The 19,201-nt window shown below is 43.5% G+C and overlaps 1 protein-coding gene across 20 annotated transcripts in view; it reads right to left on the bottom strand.

Annotated features, from left to right (window-relative positions):
- Positions 1-19,201, bottom strand: part of ABLIM1 (actin binding LIM protein 1) — a 331,405-nt gene that overhangs the window by 71,996 nt on the left and 240,208 nt on the right. The window contains exon 1 of one of the 20 annotated variants that reach the window (XM_081573532.1): positions 18,019-18,239. The exons of the other annotated variants lie outside the window; for them this stretch is intronic. The gene's annotated coding sequence lies outside the window, so the exon portion shown is untranslated. Of the gene's footprint in view, positions 1-18,018; positions 18,240-19,201 lie in introns of those variants that run through there. 20 annotated transcript variants of the gene reach the window in all.

Below are 19,201 nucleotides of genomic sequence, written 5' to 3'. Positions count from 1 at the left end.
AGAGGTCTGACAGAATGTGGTCCACTGGAGAAGGGCATGGCAAACCACTTCAGTATTCTTGCCTGGAGAACCCCATGAACAGTATGAAAAGGCAAAACGATAAGACACTGAAAGATGAACTCCCCAGGTCGCTAGGTGCCCAATATGCTACTGGAGATCAGTGGAGAAAAAACTCCAGAAAGAATGATGGGATGGAGCCAAAGCAAAAACGATACCCAGCTGTGGATGTGACTGGTGATAGAAGCAAAGTCCGATGCTGTAAAGAGCAATATTGCATAGGAACCTGGAATGTTAGGTCCATGAATCGAGGCAAATTGGAAGTGGTCAAACAGGAGATGGCAAGAGTGAACGTCAACATTCAAGGAATCAGTGAACTAAGATGGACTGGAATGGGTGAATTTAACTCAGATGACCATTATATCTACTACTGTGGGCAGGAATCCCTTAGAAGAAATGGAGTAGCCATCATGGTCAACAAAAGAGTCTGAAATGCAGTACTTGGATGCAATCTCAAAAATGACAGAATGATCTCTGTTCGTTTCCAAGACAAACCGTTCAATATCACGGTAATCCAAGCCTATGCCCCAACCAGTAATGTTGAAGAAGTTGGAGTTGAACGGTTCTATGAAGACCTACAAGACCTTTTAGAACTAACACCCAAAAAAGAAGTCCTTTTCATTATAGGGGACTGGAATTCAAAAGCAGGAAGTCAGGAAACACCTGGAGTAACAGGCAAATTTGGCCTTGGAGTACAGAATGAAGCAGGGCAAAGGCTAATAGAGTTTTGCCAAGAGAACACACTGGTCATAGCAAACACCCTCTTCCAACAACACAAAAGAAGACTCTACACATGGACATCACCAGATGGTCAACACCGAAATCACATTGATTATATTCTTTGCAGCCAAGGATGGAGAAGCTCTATACAGTCAGCAAAAACAAGACCGGGAGCAGACTGTGGCTCAGATCATGAACTCCTTATTGCCACATTCAGACTTAAATTGGAGAAAGTAGGGAAAACCACTAGACCATTCAGGTATGACCAAAATCAAATCCCTTATGATTATACGGTGGAAGTGACAAATAGATTTAAGGGACTAGATCTGATAGACAGAGTGCCTGATGAACTATGGACAGAGGTTCGTGACATTGTACAGGAGACAGGGATCAAGACCATCCCCATGCAAAAGAAATGCAAAAAAGCAAAATGGCTGTCTGAGGAGGCCTTACAAATAGCTGTGAAAAGAAGAGAAGTGAAAAGCAAAGGAGAAAAGGAAAGATATAAGCATCTGAATGCAGAGTTCCAAAGAATAGCAAGGAGAGATAAGAAAGCCTTCCTCAGAGATCAATGCAAAGAAACAGAGGAAAACAACAGAATGGGAAAGACTAGAGAGCTCTTCAAGAAAATTAAGAGATACCAAGGGAACATTTCATGCAAAGATGGGCTCGATAAAGGCCAATAAATTCACCTTGAGTAATATGATACAGGGAGACAACAAACTAGGTTGCAAAACCCCAGCTGATTCTAGGCCACGGTCCTGAGAAAGACAGACTCTGGGAATCCAAAGAGATATTCCTGTGAATATTGAGTAGAATGCCAGGTCAGCTGTTGCTTTGCAGGTGGTAATAACTATAGCATAATTCCAGGGAAGGAACAATAAGACACTCTTCATGCTTCTGGTTTAATGCAACCTGTTTTTCGAACACAGATACCATCCTATAGTCGAGGTCAAAGGTTTTACATCTTTTCCTTTCTTAATACCAGGAGATAAATATTTGCTGTCAAGTTCAACATTCTTGAAAGTTAATCCCAATTGAATAATTATCTCTTGTGCAAGGGCAAACATTTACGGTTTCTTATTACTCATGATCTCATTCCTGGTCTCCTCACCAACCCAAGAGCATGTTGGAGTCAGAAATGCACAATAACAGCAATCCAAGGGTCTCATCGCTGCCAGATGCTCCAGGGAAAGTAATGATCAATGCATGTCCTGGCAGCCAAATAGTACAAGTGCATGCTCAGGAGAGAGGGGATGGGAAAGAGCATGCAGCTCCCCTTTATTTATTACCTTAGTAATGACTTTGTAACTTTTAGGAAACATACAGAAAGCAGAGCTTTTTAAAATTTAAAATATTTAAGCTTGTTATACAGTGTACAGGAAATGTCTTCCAACTCCATAAGATTCCAGTTTGTCAGCTGCTTTTCTTCATCAAGTTGCTATCTCTAAAGTAAATTCCAGTTCTGTGATTTTTACCCTTCTCCAGAAATTACAAACATTTCTCTATCCTATCCCATTCTTTTTCCTTCTTTGATATTTCTAGTTTAACATAACTCGTAAAGAACTTCACAAGAGTCGGAAAAGACACAGGGCCTTGTACATAGCCCTTGCCTTGCTTTGGGGTCTTGGGTGATCCTAACAAGTTATTTCCACTAAAACCATGGCTCTGAGTTATCACCTCTTTTAGAGATGGGTCAGCACTGGGTTGCCTACAGCCCACTATCAGACTAAAAATATTTTTTCTTCCCCAGGGTTAGAGAAGTCGTCAGGGTGGGAACCAATACCAGAGCAGTCAGAAAAACACAGCTTGCTTTTAAAAACATCCTTGTCTGATTTCCTCTCCCACTGTGGCTGGACTTTACCTCCTTTAACAAACAACCAAGCCTTCCAGCCCAGAATCTGTAGGGCCCAGCCTCTTACTATTTCCCTGGGAGCAGAGGGGAGGGGTGCTCTGGCCATCACTGAGTATCAGGGCTAACAGTCAATAGGAGAAAGAAACAGAGGGAAAATTAAATTCTAAGACAGAGTGGGAGATGTATGGGAAGCACGCAAGAACCCGGGTTTAACAAGACCCAAATCAAAATCCATTTCAAGCAAAGCTCATGCCCTTGGATGACAACCAAAACGTTTCTGTATCCTGCAGAGAGAAATACAATTCACATTCCACACTCTCTACCCTGGGTGGGTGCCTGTGCCGTCCCTGGTCCTTTGGATTCCTCTAGAAGGGCAAGCCTCGAGGCTGGAGCCAGGATAAGCAGGTGGTGCTCGGCGCCCTGCCAGTCGTACCTGCCATCCCTCCCATCCACCACGTCGGGTCACAGAGGGTCCTGTCAGAGGGGAGCCAATGACCTTGACGGGGCTGGACGCTGGGACCCAAATGACAGCCTGAGCCACAGTCATCAAAGCGACTCTGCAGTCACACAGCTCTGACCTTCAAAGGATTAGACCATGCAACCTGAGCCGATGTTAAGCCTGTACTTTTCCCCAGGGCAGCAGGCCAGCCTGAGTTCTGAGGTCGAGTCATCCAAGTGCTCCTTAGCAAAGCTCCTGAACTCAGTCACAGCCAGCTGGCTCCTTTGACAACAGACAGACAGACAGACAGACAGGAAAAGCCCAGCTGCCTAGGCAAACTGGCCACACTACAGAGAAAAGCTGGTCAGTTCTCCCTCCTCACCACTGAGCAGCTGGATCAGAGGTCCTTTACTGAGCGAAGGATGTTTAAATGCCAGGTGCATTTTTATTGAAGACCACATGGATCACAGTCCTCCCCGGACAAGAAGTCTTTAAAGTCATCCCATTACCGATGAAAGTTGAATTCCTACCCCTGGCATTCAACAGCCTCCACCATCTGGTCTCAACCTACCTGTTCAGCTTTAAAAAATTATAGGGGCCCCTTGAGAGAGGTGGAGTAGGTCTGGGAGGGCTGGGGTGCCAGCAGTTTTAACCAGCTCCCCTTGTGATTCTCAGCTGCAGCCCAGACTGAGAACTGCTAGGCTAAAGTGAGTCTTCTCCAACTCTCCAGACTCAGGCATTCATTCCCTTTGACTTGCGTTTATTTCTTGTCCCAAATATATACTCCTTAAATGTTGATATGAAGTAGGCACCATTTATCCAAAGCAATAAATGATAACTGCTGTTTACTTAACAAGTTTTCCCACTATACTTTTCATTTCTCAGAAGAAAGAACATTGTCTTAATCATTTTTGTATTTCCAGAGTCTCACAGGTGTTGAGCACATAGTAGATATTTTTCATAAAAATAGTCTGTTTTATATTAAAAAAAAAAAACAATGTTCCAAGCACTGGGCCAAAAGCTGCCTTCTCTAGGGATCTTTTATCATTTTCACCTGGGTAGGACCCAGGCCTCATCTGTACTCTTAAATAGCATTTACTTATCCCATTCATGTAGTGCCTCAAGTTTGTAGATATTTATGTGTTTGCGAACTTCCACTTTTAGATTTCATGAAGGCAGGGACTGTGTCTCTTATCATTGCATATTATAATGGTAATTACATAATCAGCTAGTAAGTATAAGCATTAAATGCTAAATTCTCGTTTAAAGAATGAATTATACATCGAAGTAGTAGACCCAAAATATGTTAGTAAGTATGGCACTGAGAAAAATGATAACGCTGTAGAGCAATGACAGAATACATTTCTGAGAGCAAATTTACATTAGGATTTTGTTCTATTCTAAGCTATGTTTTCCTTTTTAAAATTCTTTTTTAATCCCTCATCTCCTTCTAGAAGAGTCCTGTTTTCTGAAATTTTGCTCTTCGTGCATTTCCTGGCAAAGAGGAATTCTACTTCTTTCAGTATAAAACAAATAGGTTACCTGCAAAAAATACTCCCAACTCTCAACAGAAAAACCAACTGTCCAGATTCTCTAGTATCATAAAGTTTAAAGGCCTCCCTTTCCTATGGGACCAAACAGTTGTCCCTCTGCCACTCTCTCCAAGGTGAACACGGTGGCATTACTTCCTTATCAACAAGCTATCTCAGGTGCACAGATGCGCTCTCAGCATCCTCCTGGACAGACTGGTCCAGGCATGCCCCATCCAAGACAAGCCAATGGCCTTCTGTCCAACTTGGGCAGGAAAGCTGCTCCCACTTCCTCGCTGCAGGCCAGCCATGATGAGCACAAGATGACTTAGGTTTGTAAACCTTGCAGGGGTACTTATTCCAAAAATAATGAGTCTATTAAAGGCTGGAGCCAGAACAAAATGCTGTTTTCTCCTATGCCTAAAGCAGGCCCGAATTAGTTTCTGGAGAAAGGAAATATGTTCCACCCCAATGTAATGCACACGTGCTGATCACCTCGTATAAAGTGATGTCAGGCTGTGTCTTCCAGGGCCACAGGCCTGCCTGCATGAGGCCAAGAGCTTTTAGGCAGCAGCCTTGGTCATTTCTGCATGCCCAGTTTGTGCAAATAGTTAAGTGCTTAAGAAACATTCACTCAATCAAGGACTCTGCCCCAGGATCAAGGGGAGGAGACAGTGGTTAATGATGATTCAAGGAGTCAGAGAAGATGTCACTGAAAATGGCCCTGTAAATGGAGATTAGAAAGATAAGCAGAATCTCCTTTTCATTTTTACATATACCAACACTCAAGATTTTTCCTATCACTCACATTGTGGCCAAGAACATATCCACCTGGACCACTCCATTCACCTGCCCTTTTCCCCAGCACACAAAAGCAAACCCAGAGAACCAGACATTTCTTTACCTTGAGTTACTTTTCTATGTAACGTCCATGTGTTGGGTTGGCCAAAAAGTTCGTTCGGGCCTTTCCACCGAAAGAACTTTTTGGTCAACCCAACATAATGATCAGCTGAAAGTCCATTTCTTACCTCTTATACATTTAACTGAAAGATGGGATAAGTTTAGAGAAGAAAAATCAAAGAGGGAATAGAACAAGAATTGATAAGAATATTAGTTCTTCACTGCAGAAAAGCAGTGATCTTAGAAAAATGTGTTTCAAACATCCCAACCATGTGACACAGTGGCTCATAACAGGAAGAAAGTAGCTTTATTTCAGTGACAGCCAGGATTCTACCACCTCTTAAATCAAGCAAAAATAATTATCATACACACACATGTTCTCATACACACACACAAAGCCACTGGCAGGCAACATCCGACAGTAATGATTTCACACTCAATTTATCCGGAGCTGGCTTATACCACACCACAGCAATTTCACCGGGTCAACTTGCTTTAGTTCACCTCTTCCTAAAGTAATGACCACCAATAAAATTCCAACTCAGCTTGCAGCCCTAGTGGGCTTAGAGTCAATGTGAATGTAAAGTCCCTCACTAATTCTGGTGACTGGTGAGAGCAAAGGGCATCCCTCATCAACCAGAAATGAAAGAACAGCTAGATAGTTCTTAGCATTCCCATCTAGTCCAGAGGGTGCAGACATAAGTGATTTTTTTCACGAAAGGTGATGAACTCAATGCTACCAAAAATATATCCTTTAGCAAAGAAATGGCGGGGATTCGTACCATGGCAGAGTCTAATCAGAATCTAGTTGGCTACTGAAATCTGCCAAGTTTAGGTCATGTTTCAAATTTCCAAGACAGAAAGATTCTTGAAAATGTCATCACAAGGCCTGAAAAGTTTTCAAACACCGAATCTCCTGCATTGAGGTCAGATTCTTTACTGTCTGAGCCACCAGGGAAGCCCTCTTTCAAACACTGCTATCCCTCAAATGATGATACTGTGCCTGGCCTCTAGGCTGTATGGGTATCTCTTCTTGGAGCATCTGCAGATTAATTATCTCAAGTGGTTTGCTCTATGTACACAGTAGACTCAGAGAATAGAAAGTTATTTTCCAATATTAGTTAGAAGCAAACGTAATTAAGACATGAAACAGACATTTTCAATTATGAGCTGTTTGGATAATTTATGCAGTCATTCCCTTGAATTATTTTTATAGTTGAACTAGAATCGTACCTTCTCAGCAGACAGTGCATAAAAACACGTACACAAAGGCATTCAAAGTACAGGAAACAGGCTTCCCTTGGGCCACTTAGTGGAGTTTAAAATTGTTTATACACTAGCGAATTTGAGCAAATTCTGGGAGATAGTGGAAGACAGAGGAGCCTGGCGTGCTGCAGTTCGTGGGGTCACAAAGAGTTGGACAAGACTTAGTGACTGAACAGCAACAACAACACTAGTGTGATCCTGTTTATAAGTTTAAAAGCATTAGTATGAAAGCTAAAATAAGAAGCACCAAGCACTCGTCCTTGATAGCTACCACCAACACATCCTTAGGGACTAAAGATTCAATCAAGAGTCTCCATGTGCTTTTTGCCTGAATGCAAACACACTGGCCTTTCAGAGAAATGAAAAATCTCAAGCACATCTGAGAACATTGCCCAGGACCTGAACGTGGGTTAGTCCAGATGACCGCGCAGTGGATGTAAAGAGCAAACTCGTGCATGAGATGTCATCAATAGCAAGATAAGACCAGGGTCATTTAAGAGAAACCCATGGCTGAGGCTTCTCCACACTCATGATACCCTAGTGAGTGTGTCAAGGCCACCCCACTCTGGGGAGCCTCACCCTCCCCAAGTCCAGTCACAGGAACTGCCATCATCTCCGACCTGCCACTGGCCACGGCGAACGATCCAGACTGGCCAGGTGACCGAGCCATGGCACTAGCACCTTCCCCAGGATTTCCTGATGTGAGCAGGGGAGAGAAAAATCCTCTTCCACTGAGGCTGAGATGCTCAGAGCCCCTGCAGCTGTGCCCTGTTCACGCAGGCAGAGGAGGCTGGCGAGTATGAACGCACCCGCCGAGACAAGCCAATGGCCCAGAGCACACCAACTGCATCCGAGGCCCCACTTCGGTCCCTCCAGCCCCATGAACCTGGTCCTGTTAGTCCTGTCCTGCTTCAGCTGGTGTTAGAGGTTGAACTGTGTCCCCTAAGAAGATATGCTGCAATTCCTCAACACCTCTGAATGTGTTCCGGTTTAGAAACGAGGTTGTTGTAGATGTAATTAGTTAAAATGAGGTCAGAACAGAGCTAGGTTGGCTTTTAATCCTGGATGGCTGGTGTTCTCATGAGGAGGAAAGGGAAATACACCCCCTTAATATACCAGGTCACAAGGAGGCAGAGACTGCAATTACGCTGCCCTTTCCTGATGGTTCAGTGGTAAAGAATCCACCTGCAATGCAGGATATGCAGGTTCAATCCCTAGGTTGGGAAGATCCCCTGGAAAAGGAAATGGCAACTTCACTCCAGTAGTCTTGCCTGGAAAATCCCATGTACAGAGGAGGCTGGTGGACTACAGCCCATGGGATTGCAAGAGCTGGACACAACTTAGTGACTAAATCACCAACCACAGCCAAGCCAAGGAGTGCCTGGGGCTCCCAGAACCTGGACCAGGCAAAAGGACCCCTCTTAGAGGCCTCGGAGAGCACCTGGCCCTGCCAACACCTTGACTGCAGACTTCTAGCCTCCAGAACTCTGAGAGACTAAACTTCTGCTGTCGTAAAGCCACCCACTTTGTAGTACTTTGTGACCACAGCCTTAGGACACTAATACCACTGGCTTGAGGTGACTTTCTGTCACTTTTGACCAAAGGTGCTGTCTCTGAATGTCAAATGGACTGGCCTTACTTTTCAGTTTTAGAAATTAAGAACTTTTTGTATCCAAATGCCTTGAACAACATAAATAAGTGCTGTTTCCTCAAACTATTAAAAACTGATGGCCTACCCAGCCACAATCCTTTAGTTTTGCATTAATACAACTTTCCTCCAAAAAATTATACAAATAGATGGTGTTGGTAATCTGGATCTAACGTTGGATGCAGTCAAAGTTTGAAACTCTCAGAGCTGGTTAATCTCAGAGCAAGGATACCATTCAGCTGGCACCAACAGAACTAAAAACCTTTGGGGATTACAAAAGAGCATTTCCCTTCTGCTTCCTTTTCAATTGAAGTATCAGATATGCAAACACTTTTCTCATTAGCCTCTTGTTTTGCTGAAATCGGCAAGAAAATTCCTAGAAGCCTTGCAGTTCTGTGATTTCTAGGATTCATCTTAGACTTGCAAAGAACTCTCAACAGATGCTATTCCTGGGGCTGCCAAGGTTCTCCTCAAAAAGCAGGGCTGCTGATTACGATAAGAATGAGGCAGGAGGGAAAACCTGAGAAGGAAGAACATTGATGCTTAGACAGAGGATGTGGAGTGAGCTAAACTGAGACCCCAACAAAGTATGTCTTCAGAATGTAACTGTGCTTGGAATAGAGGTTTTTGCAGATAGAATTAAGGTAAGGATCTTGAGATGAGGTCATCCTGGATTGGGGTGGGCCCTAAACCCAATGACAAGTCCTTACAAGAAAAGAGGAGGGGAAACAGATCCAGAGACACAAAGAGGAAGGCCATGGGAAGATTGGAGTGATGTGTCCACAAGCCAAGGAATGTTTGGGATTACCAGCCACCATACCTGGGATGGGGCTTCCCAGGTGGCACTAGTGGTGAAGAACCTGCCTGCCAATGCAGGAGATGTAAGAGATGCAGTTTTGATCCCTGAGTGGGAAAGATCCCCTGGAGAAGAGCATGGCGACCCACTCCAGTCTTCTTGCCTGGAGAATCCCAAGGACAGAGGAGCCTGGCGGGCTATGGTCCATACGGTTGCACAGAGTCAGCCACGACTGAAGCGATTTAGCAGCAGCATACCTGGGATGGGTTCTTCGTCAGAGCCACACAACCTTCTTGTGTTTTCTAGGTCTCAATGTCCTTAACATTAAGAAGATCAGACCAGATCAAATCTATGGCACTTTCCTGCCATGATATTTCTAGGAGTCTTGAGTAGGAATTACCTTTAACACAGAAAATCAGGTAGAGAAGAAATCTTTCTGACCGGTGCCAGGCCAGGTCCAAGAACAAGCCAACTAAGAGGCAGCCCATGTCAGTGTGAGTTCAGCTTAGGCAAGGCCCCAATTATCAAATGGCTCTGGGCTGGAAGTAGCATACGTGATCTCAGTCAGAAATTCCTTTCCAATACTCTCATTGCAAAGTCAGTTAAATTCAAACCACAAGACACGGTTATTATGAGCACACCCAAGACCATTATAGGGCTTGAGAGTTGTGTTAAAAAGTCAAACACAACTCCAGTTTTGCTCAGGGATGGTTAAAGGGCCAGGAGTGGCTGTGATGAATGGAGAAGCTGGGTCCCATGTTGGGGTTCACGACAGGGCATCTTTTGGTGGTCCCATCCCCAGTGCTGGACAGACTTCGGATATATCACATCAATACATAGCACATGGACACCATCTTCCTGATTATCCTCCCATCAAGGAAAATGGGAACCAGCTGAGTTGGCCCCAAGTCTGGGTGAAACTTGGTTATGTGCCAAGGAAAGCTTTGACGGACCAGCCTGACAAGGCTGCAGGCTCTGCCCTGTTCGAGTTGGGCCTCATCAGGGCTTGGTGTGTGCTGGAAAGTTGAAGAGGCCAGACAATGAGGGACCTGCACCCAATACAGACTGCCAAGTTCCCACCTGAACACTCACATTACCGGGCACACCACAGATGTGGACACTCTGGGCATGAGTGCAGTAATCGATTCCACATCAACTCTATGAAAACTCAGCAGTTTTATCATGTTAGAATGGGCTTAGAGAATTACATTTATGTGTCAGCAAAAGCTTCTGATTTTGGCATTCAACTTCAGCAACGAAACATCCTGTAGTCAACCAAAAAGACTGGTGGCAGCCATTCTTCCATATTTTTAATGTAACCAAGTGCTTTCAATTGCCTTCCCCTCCACTTGGTTAAGGCTTCCCTGGTGGCTCAGTTGGTAAAGAATCCACCTGAAATGCAAGAGACTGCCTGCAATGCAGGAGACCTGGGTTTGATCCCTGGGTCAGGAAGATCCCTTGGAGAAGCAATTGCAACCCACCCCAGTATTCTTGCCTGGAGAATTCCACGGGCAGAGGAGCCTGAAAAGCTACAGTCTATGAAGTTGCAAGAATTAGACACAACTTAGCAACTAAACCACCACGACCACTACTTGGTTATGCTGAAAATATAGAAGAAAGGCTGATACGTTTTACGATTTTAGGCGTTTGCCTAGTTTTTCTCGCTTAAAATGTTTACGTATGGCTGCTATGGTGATTTTTTTTTTTAGTAGAAGCTTTCTGCTTTAAGAAAAATCAAAGTAACAATGGGAGCTGAAGACAGGGAAACTGATTCCTAGGGCTGCCCAGGAACCACCTTGGTTCAAGTTCATTCGGGTGACTCAACAATAGCTGAGCTTTTTACTAATGGATTTGCTTACAAAAAATGAGAGTTTAAAGAACCAATTAAGCCCTGTCTGTTTAAAAAAAAAAAAAAAAGTGACTTAAGATATACAAGCTGGTTGTCCTTAGAGATGAGCTTATAGACTCATTTTTTATATTTATATAATATTGCAAGTAATATTATAAATAATATTTATAGTATGCTATAAATAATGTTTATGAGCTCAAAGAATAAGGAAGAGAGGGAGTACGTGGTGTGAGGTCTTAGGTTTCATTCATTTGGCAAAAGCTGATGGCGGGCCTGTGAGTTAGGCGCCAGACACCTGAGGAGGAGACAAAGGCCATAGAATCTGGGTTTTGGAGACAGATATCCTGGATTCAAACCGGGGCTCTGCCAATAACCATTTGTATGCCATTGGGTGGCTGCTCTGAGCCTCAATTTCCTTTTTTGAAATACAAAGGTGAGAGTTAATACACAGCAATGCACATTGATGAAAGGACTTTAATGAGAAATATTTATAAAGTGCAGAGGCAGTAAGAACTTTCAATAACTATAACCCACACCACCCTTTATTAGATATTCCTGCCCCAATGCTTACCCTGTAGAAGTGTGCGTGCATAAAGGGTGGCTAATTCCAAAAGAAGGGATTACAACAGCTGACACTGTTGGTGTAATGTGCCAGGTCAGGAGGGTGTGGGGGAGAAAAATCATGAAAGAGCACTGTGCTGGGGAGCCAGGGGACACCACAGAAGGGGAACACTTGGTTAGATTTAAAGGGAGTAAGAGATTACTAAGCAGATAGTCTCCAATGCCTCCCTCCCTTGCTCCTCATTCATTCATCCATCTAGCCATCCACCATCCATTTATCAAGCCTTCCTTCCACGAGATACCATTTCATTTTACTTTACCAAAGTATAGTTGATTGACAATGTTGTGTTAACCTCTGGTATACAGCAAAGTGATTGCTGTGCTAAAGTCGCTCCAGTTGTGTCTGACGCTGCGACCCTACAGACTGTAGCCTGCCAGGTTCCACTGTCCTTAGGATTCTCCAGGCAAGAATACTGGAGTGGGTTGCCATGCTCTCCTCCAGGGGATCTTCCCGACCCAGAGATTGAGCCATGTCTTTTATGTCTCCTGCATGGGCAGGCAGGCTCTTTACCACTAGCGCCTTTCTTCTTCAGATTCTTTTCCATTATAGGTTATTATAAGATACTGAATCTATTTCCCTGTGCTATGGGCTTCCCAGGTGGCTCAGTGATAAAGAATGCACCTGCCAATACAGGAGACACAGGTTCGATCCCTCGGTCAGGAAGATCCCCTGGAAGAGGAAATGGCAACCCACTCCGGTATTCTTGCCTGGAGAACCCATGGACAGAGGAGCCTGGTCGGCTACAGTTTATGGGGTCACAAAGAGTAGGACATGACCAAGTGACTGAGCATGCATGCCCTGTGCTATACAGAGGACCTTGGTGTTTATCTCTTTTATATAAAGTAGGGTATATCTGTTAATCCCAAGCTCCTAATGTATCCTTCCCGTACCCTTTCCCCTATGCTAACTATAAGTTGGTTTCCTATGTCTTTTTCCATTTGTAGATCCAATTGCACATCCTATTTTAGGTGCTGGAAACATGGCAACATCTATCTAGTCATGGGTGACAGACAATGTCTTATATACAAATAAGAATTTCAGATCATGGGGGGGGAAAGTGCCATGCAGGGCCAGGGCATATAAGATAACCCAGGGGAAGAATGTTCCAGGCAGAGGGAACAGTGAGTGCCATCTCTTCTGAGACGGCAGAAGAGAGTGCCTAAGGGACAGAAAGCAAGCTAGCGAGCTGGAGTGAATGGGGGAAGAAATGTAGGTGACTGGGGAAGGGGCAAGGGAGCAAAAACTTAATTGCAGAGCCTGGCTAAGCCAAGATAAGGTTTTACAGAACGTCTTTACAGTTCTGAGGTTAAAAGTCAAAACAAAAAACCCACTCAGGCACATATTTTTTCCCTTATGCTTTAAAACTCTTTAAAAAACACAAAGAAAGACTGGAAATCTGCACCACCACCACCCCCCTGACCCGGCCCAGTCCTTTGGCCCTAAACTTAGTTATATAAGAACCAACACCTTTAATCTGTTGCCAGAACCAGATACACTTTGCATCTTAAACAAGTTGCCAAAACAAAGCAGAACGCTGGGCTAAAACTCTCTGTTAGAGGATGTTTTAAACTGTTCAAAACACACTTCTCTACCTTTTCAAGTGTGTTTATTTGGACAAGGTATACGGATATAAGCACGGATGCAAGGAGCCAGCTGCGGAGCCCCAAGACAAACCAACACAATTATTATCTAGCAGGAGGGAGAGATAAAAGCAGTCTGAAGTGTAAGCAAGCATTTCTGCTTCATCTAATGTTTATGAGCCAAAAATGACCTCCGTGTGAACCAGCAACGCTGAGAAGGACACAGACACATATTTGCCAAAGACATTCTGGACTTGGTGAACAAGAAAAGCAGTGGGGTCTGTTTCCTCTTTTATTAGGGCCCCCTCCCTGCAAGGTCACAATTTAAGCCTGGGCAGCGTAAGACAGTGGTTAGACTCATTCTTGCCCATCTAGACGCATACCAGAGGTTCTGCTTTAGAAAAGGGAGCTGGGCAATGTTATGTGGTAGCCAGGAAGGGAAGGGAAAATAGGCACACGTGTATGTATGGCTGAGTCTCTCTGCTGTGCACCTGAAACTATCACAACATTGTTAATCAGCAGTACTCCAATATAAAATAAAAAGTTAAAAAACACACAAAAAAGAAAACGAAGCTGGGGACAGTCCTTGAATCTCAGTATTAAGAATATCGTGGGCTCTTTTACCCACCACCATTGCATCTTTACATCCTGCATATTCCAAGCACATTTCGAGTTATTTGCCTCACCTGGACACCCCACAGCCTGACACCTGATTCAAGAAACGTGGGCTCTTTTAAGCAGCATCATTCTGACTTCCCAGTAGATATTTCTAACTCTCTAAGACTCCAACACATAGAGCATATAAGGCATTTTATTTTTTCATTTGTGATCTACATGCTCATTTGACTGGATAATTTTCTTGAAAACAAAGAGAATGGAAATGCATTGCCTTTGGATCAAGTCCTAGGGATAGTAATCTCTTTCTCTTACCGAAGCCACAAGGCAGCTTTAGCATGTAGGGCTTTGAATATAAGAGCAGAAGTCTAATTTCTGGGCTTCAGGAAGAAAAATTTATAAAATTCTCCCCTTTAATTTTACAACCCCCAGAACCACTTTTTCTAAATCCTTAAAAGACTTACTGGTAGTCCTTAAAACAGTAAAGGCTACTTGGATGGGGATTGGATTTCTCCTTTTGAAAAAAATACACAGAACAGACTACATGGACAGGACCCAGGTTGTAGACATGTTGAGTTTTTTGCAGACCAAGCTCCCAGGTGGTCTTTTCAGGAGAATCACTGACATTCACTTGTTTATTCATCATCTACTGAGCAGACAACATTGGTAGGCACTGTTCTGTTAATACACCCCGGTGATAAAACGGGCCTAAATACTACTGTTCTCTGTATTCACAGATCTTAGGTCTAGTGAATGAGCAGGTGGATTTTCAAATAAGGAAATGCTTTCAAGAGAGTACAAGGTGTTGGTAACATAGGTACCTCCAGGTAGAGGCAAATGAAGATTTTGTTTTATAGTGAAATGCAGAAAACCATGGGCCGTTCCAACCCCATCACCAAGAATGACTCCAACAAGCAGTTTCCTGATAGGCTCAACCAATGTCAGGCTCCACCCTTACCCCAACTGGGGGGACCTGGGGGGAGGTTCCCTCCCAGAGCAGCCTGTGTGTACATTACTTTGTAATGTACTATGGTGTTTAGTGCATCTCATGATGTTCTTAGAGTAATGCCAACAAAATGTGACATTATCACTTGTGTATCAAAGCTGTTTAATAAGATTATAAAGGTATACTTATAAAATTTAAAGTTATAATTGGAACATAAGTTCACCAAAAACAAGTGAAGTAGAACTAAGCAAAATTGGCTATTTCAGATGTTTTGTCCCAGTATTTGTTACAATTTCATTCATTTTTGTAATCTGTTAACTTCTGAGAGCAAACAAACAATAGCATATGCAAAAGGTGTAAGAAAACTTTTAAATGGAAAATGTTTCAGCCACTGACTTTTTTGTTATCTGTGAATTGGAAAAAGGCTGTGACTATTTTATTTCATTGACAAAATGAGACCCAACTCTCAGACAACCATGAAGTTTGAGACTTGCTGGTTCAGGGGGGAAGGAACTAATCAAAAGGAAGCATTACAGGTTCTAGAAGAAATGCCAAATAGGTGTGCCCAGATTTACACAAAGCTCACATATCAAGAAAACCTGTATTTACAGACCTGATAAGTTCTGGGTAATTATTTGCCTTATAAAATGTGCTATGAGGTTCTTTTCTTTTTTTTAAATAGTGCATTCCTAGGATACACTTTTAGAGAAGTTTGATCGGGAATTGTATCAGACATATGTATTTTTGTTGTTGTTTAGTCGCTAAGTTGTGTCCTACTCTGTGACCCCATGAACTGCAGCATGCCAGGCTTCCCTGTCCTTCACCATCTCCCAGAGTTTGCTCAAATTCCTGTCCTTTGAATCAGTGATGCCATCCAACCATCTCATCCTCTGTCACTCCCTTCTCCTCCGGCCTTCAGTCTTTCCCAGCATCAAGGTCTTTTCCAGTGAGTCAGCTCTTTGCATCAGGTGGCCAAAGTACTGGAGTCTGTGTGTGTGTTAGTTGCTCAGTTATGTCTGACTCTTTGCAATCCCATGAACTGTAGCCCCTATGGCTGATTCATGTTGATGTATAGCAGAAACCAACACAATATTGTAAAGCAATTATCCTTCAATTAAAAATAAATAAATAAAAAAAATAAGGCCCACAAAGGCCCATGAGAGGAGAGGCTGGGAGCAGAAGGATGTATACCCAGAACAGTGCTTACCCCAGCTCCCCGACCCAGCCCAGGATGTGACTTCAAACAAAAAGAAAACAAAGACCAAATGCAGGACAAAATATTTGTTCTGTTCCTGTTCTTTTAATAAACACCCTCCCTTGGGGTCACACCTCCCTGTCATGGTCCTCCCAGTGGGTCTCAAAAGTGATTACTTAATGGTTCTCAACTGGGGGGTGATTTTGCCCCACACGGAACATTTGGCAATGTCTGGAGACATTTTCAGTTGTTGAGTTGGGGAGGGAATTGCTACCATCATGGGTACCAGGGGCGCTGCTAAACACTGGACTCTTCCCCACAACAAAGAATCATCCTATCCAATATGTCAGTGGTGCTGACTTGAGAAACCCGGTACAAAGGGGGCAAAATCATGATCATCCTTCTGGACAGTTGGTGTGTGAGTCCTGAGTATTTTGGACTTTTCCATAAATTAGGCTTCCCTGGTGGCTCAGTGGTAAAGAACCCGCCTGCCAATGCAGGATACATGGGTTCGATTCCTGGGTCGGGAACATCCCCTGGAGGAGGAAATGGCAGCTCACTCCAGTATTCTTGCCTGGAGAATCCCATGGACAGGGGAGCCTGGTGGGCTACAGCCTATGGAGTCACAGAGTTGGTCACGACTTAGCAACTGAACAACAATCTTTTTAGATTAACTACTATTTATTTGGAGGGGAAATCTTGCAGACCTCTGCTGTCATGATATGATATTCCCTGAACCGGTTGGATAAGCCACTGATACAAGGGTTAAATTCACTGACACAGGAAAATGCTGTAGGAACCCACCTGAAAACACTAGGTTGAAATGGGCATTCACAGCTTGTTTCAAAGAGGCTGGGGCCAGGCCTCACACTTAGTCTTAAACAGCCTTCTCAGAAGTAATTTATACCAATGAGCCATGGCAAATTCACCTCTTCTGTAAGTCCATCATGACTCAACAAGCCTTTTGATCTATTGTAGAATGGCAACAGTATTTCAATTAGTTATTTTCACTTACTTGTCAGAACCTGTTTGGATAATCTAAATAACTTCACAGCCTCTTAACATACCTCCTGAGACTGTCTCAGAGAAAACAGGCTCAATTTTCTCTTAAATCCCCAATCCCAGTTAAGGGATAGATGAAGCTGCCATGGCAACCCCACTCCTGCTGACTTTTTGGCTAGACTCACTTTTTTTTTTCAACCTTTCCCAAATCATAAATCTATTTCTTTCATGGTTAAGAAGATTTTTCTTGTCTCCTTCCTTCTTGTGCACTTTAAAACATTTTTTTTTCCTCAAAAATAAACTTTGGAGCATGGTTTGATTAATAACTAGGTTTTCAGAAAAACTGTTTGCATTAGAACAAGGCAAGAATCTCTAGATTTCTTACATTTCCTGCCCAAAGATGGTAAAGAGAGACCACAACCAGGCTCTTTCAACCTGTAACAAAATGTGAATAATAACACAAATGTTTTACTTCCTCATATTCATTCATGGGAAATTTCTTAAAGAAAAAAAAATACACATCTATAGTAACAGATAAATTGACTCAATTCCTCTCACTCCTTTGACCACCAGATCCTCTAACTATGATTCTTAAATTCTTTCATCTCACATATAAATTTCATGGAGCGCTACAGCTACAGACAATCAAACAAAACACTCTGGAAACCACCCTCTCCTTTCTACCTTGGGGGCAGCAGCCTGAAAAAACACAAACATTGTTTAAATGGTCAATAAACTATTCCTCTCATTCAAATAACCCGCCTTTTCCTGCTCTTTATTACTAGGTGGATTTTTTTTTAAAAGCTCCCGTAGTTTATTTTGCATCACAAGCAAAAAGTTTAAGCAAAATGTCCTTTAGACCAGTGCAAGTGGTCTCTGGGGCCAGCATCCAGCCCATCCCATCTGGAGGACCCTGGGGGTCTCCGATGTCGCCCAGGAAGCCGGGTATTTCACGTCTGCCCTGCAAAGCCAAGGACACCTCCAGCAATGTCGCTTTACCTCAAGCCCGGGCTCTTTCTCTTCTACTTCTGTTCCTGGCTGTTCTGAGCAGCGAACTCCTCTGGGCTTCAAACCCACAACACTGCCAAGAGGCTTGTAAACGCCCGACCTCAGCCCGCGAGACCGGGGCTCCCTGCCCGCCTGGGGGACAGGAGCGAGCTCCCCTCGAAGGGAGACTAATGAAACCTATGTGTCTCCGGAGACGCACACCGGAAAAAAGAACAGACTGGGGCAGGCGTTCCCACCCTCCCTCTCCCGCTGCACTTCACTAGTTAAACACACACAGCCACCACTGATGGACCAGTCCATGTGTCTGAAAAAGGAGGGGGGTAGGTTTTCTTTTTTTTTTTAACTGCAGGTGGGGAAAGTACCATTTCTACACATTCACCCACACTTGTCTGCACCACTGATCTGACAGTGATTGTCCCCGAGGCAGAGGCTTGCCCTGAAACTAGAGTCTTGGGCTTTTTAAGTTTCTTTCTTGGATTTGAGAGGATGGAAAGATACACAACCATCAAAGAGCCTCCTCTCCTAAGACACTGTATCGGAGACACACTGTGTGGCACCCTTTACACAAGTGTAATAAAACACAGTGCAACTTGATTTTGGTTTCCACTTGTTATTCAGAATTTTTGTATTTCAGCAAGTTCATATTTTTTCAGAGAAATGTGATCCCCACCCCCAAACTTCGCTTATCAAGCGTCCATGATTCATGTTGTTGGTACATTTCATCTTGTGTTCCCCATTGCAGCAAAAATTACTAGTACCTACATTCCAGGTACTTTACACACCTTACCTCACTGTCCACTAAACCTACAGAAATCCCAGGTGAACCCAGCTCTGCATATTTGTAAACGAACAGATGGAGCCCAGCCCCTTTTCTGAAGCCTTTCCTTAGGAGTAAGGCAAGTCTCTGTTAACGACTCGTGTCATTTTTAACAAGACTTAAGCGATTTAGGGGAATTTTTCATAGAGATTATTTGCTCGTAAAGATCAGCTAATAAAAAGACTTTTGAGTGGAATCTAAATTGGTTTGGAAACAATCCCAAACATTGCTGAAGAAATGTAAAGATTTCAGCAATAAAACAGTGCTTCTAAAATGAAGAGGAAGCTACTGGATTACACATTATAATAACTACAGGGGATTAGCTAAATTTCTAGTGCATTTTCCTTCCAAGAAACC

Source organism: Giraffa tippelskirchi, chromosome 2 (genome assembly GCF_054371585.1).
Source record: "Giraffa tippelskirchi isolate mGirTip1 chromosome 2, T2T-mGirTip1v1.2.pri, whole genome shotgun sequence".
Taxonomy (NCBI): Eukaryota; Metazoa; Chordata; class Mammalia; order Artiodactyla; family Giraffidae; genus Giraffa; species Giraffa tippelskirchi.
Note: the sequence above shows the minus strand (reverse complement) of the source record. Positions and strands in the feature narration are given on the sequence as shown.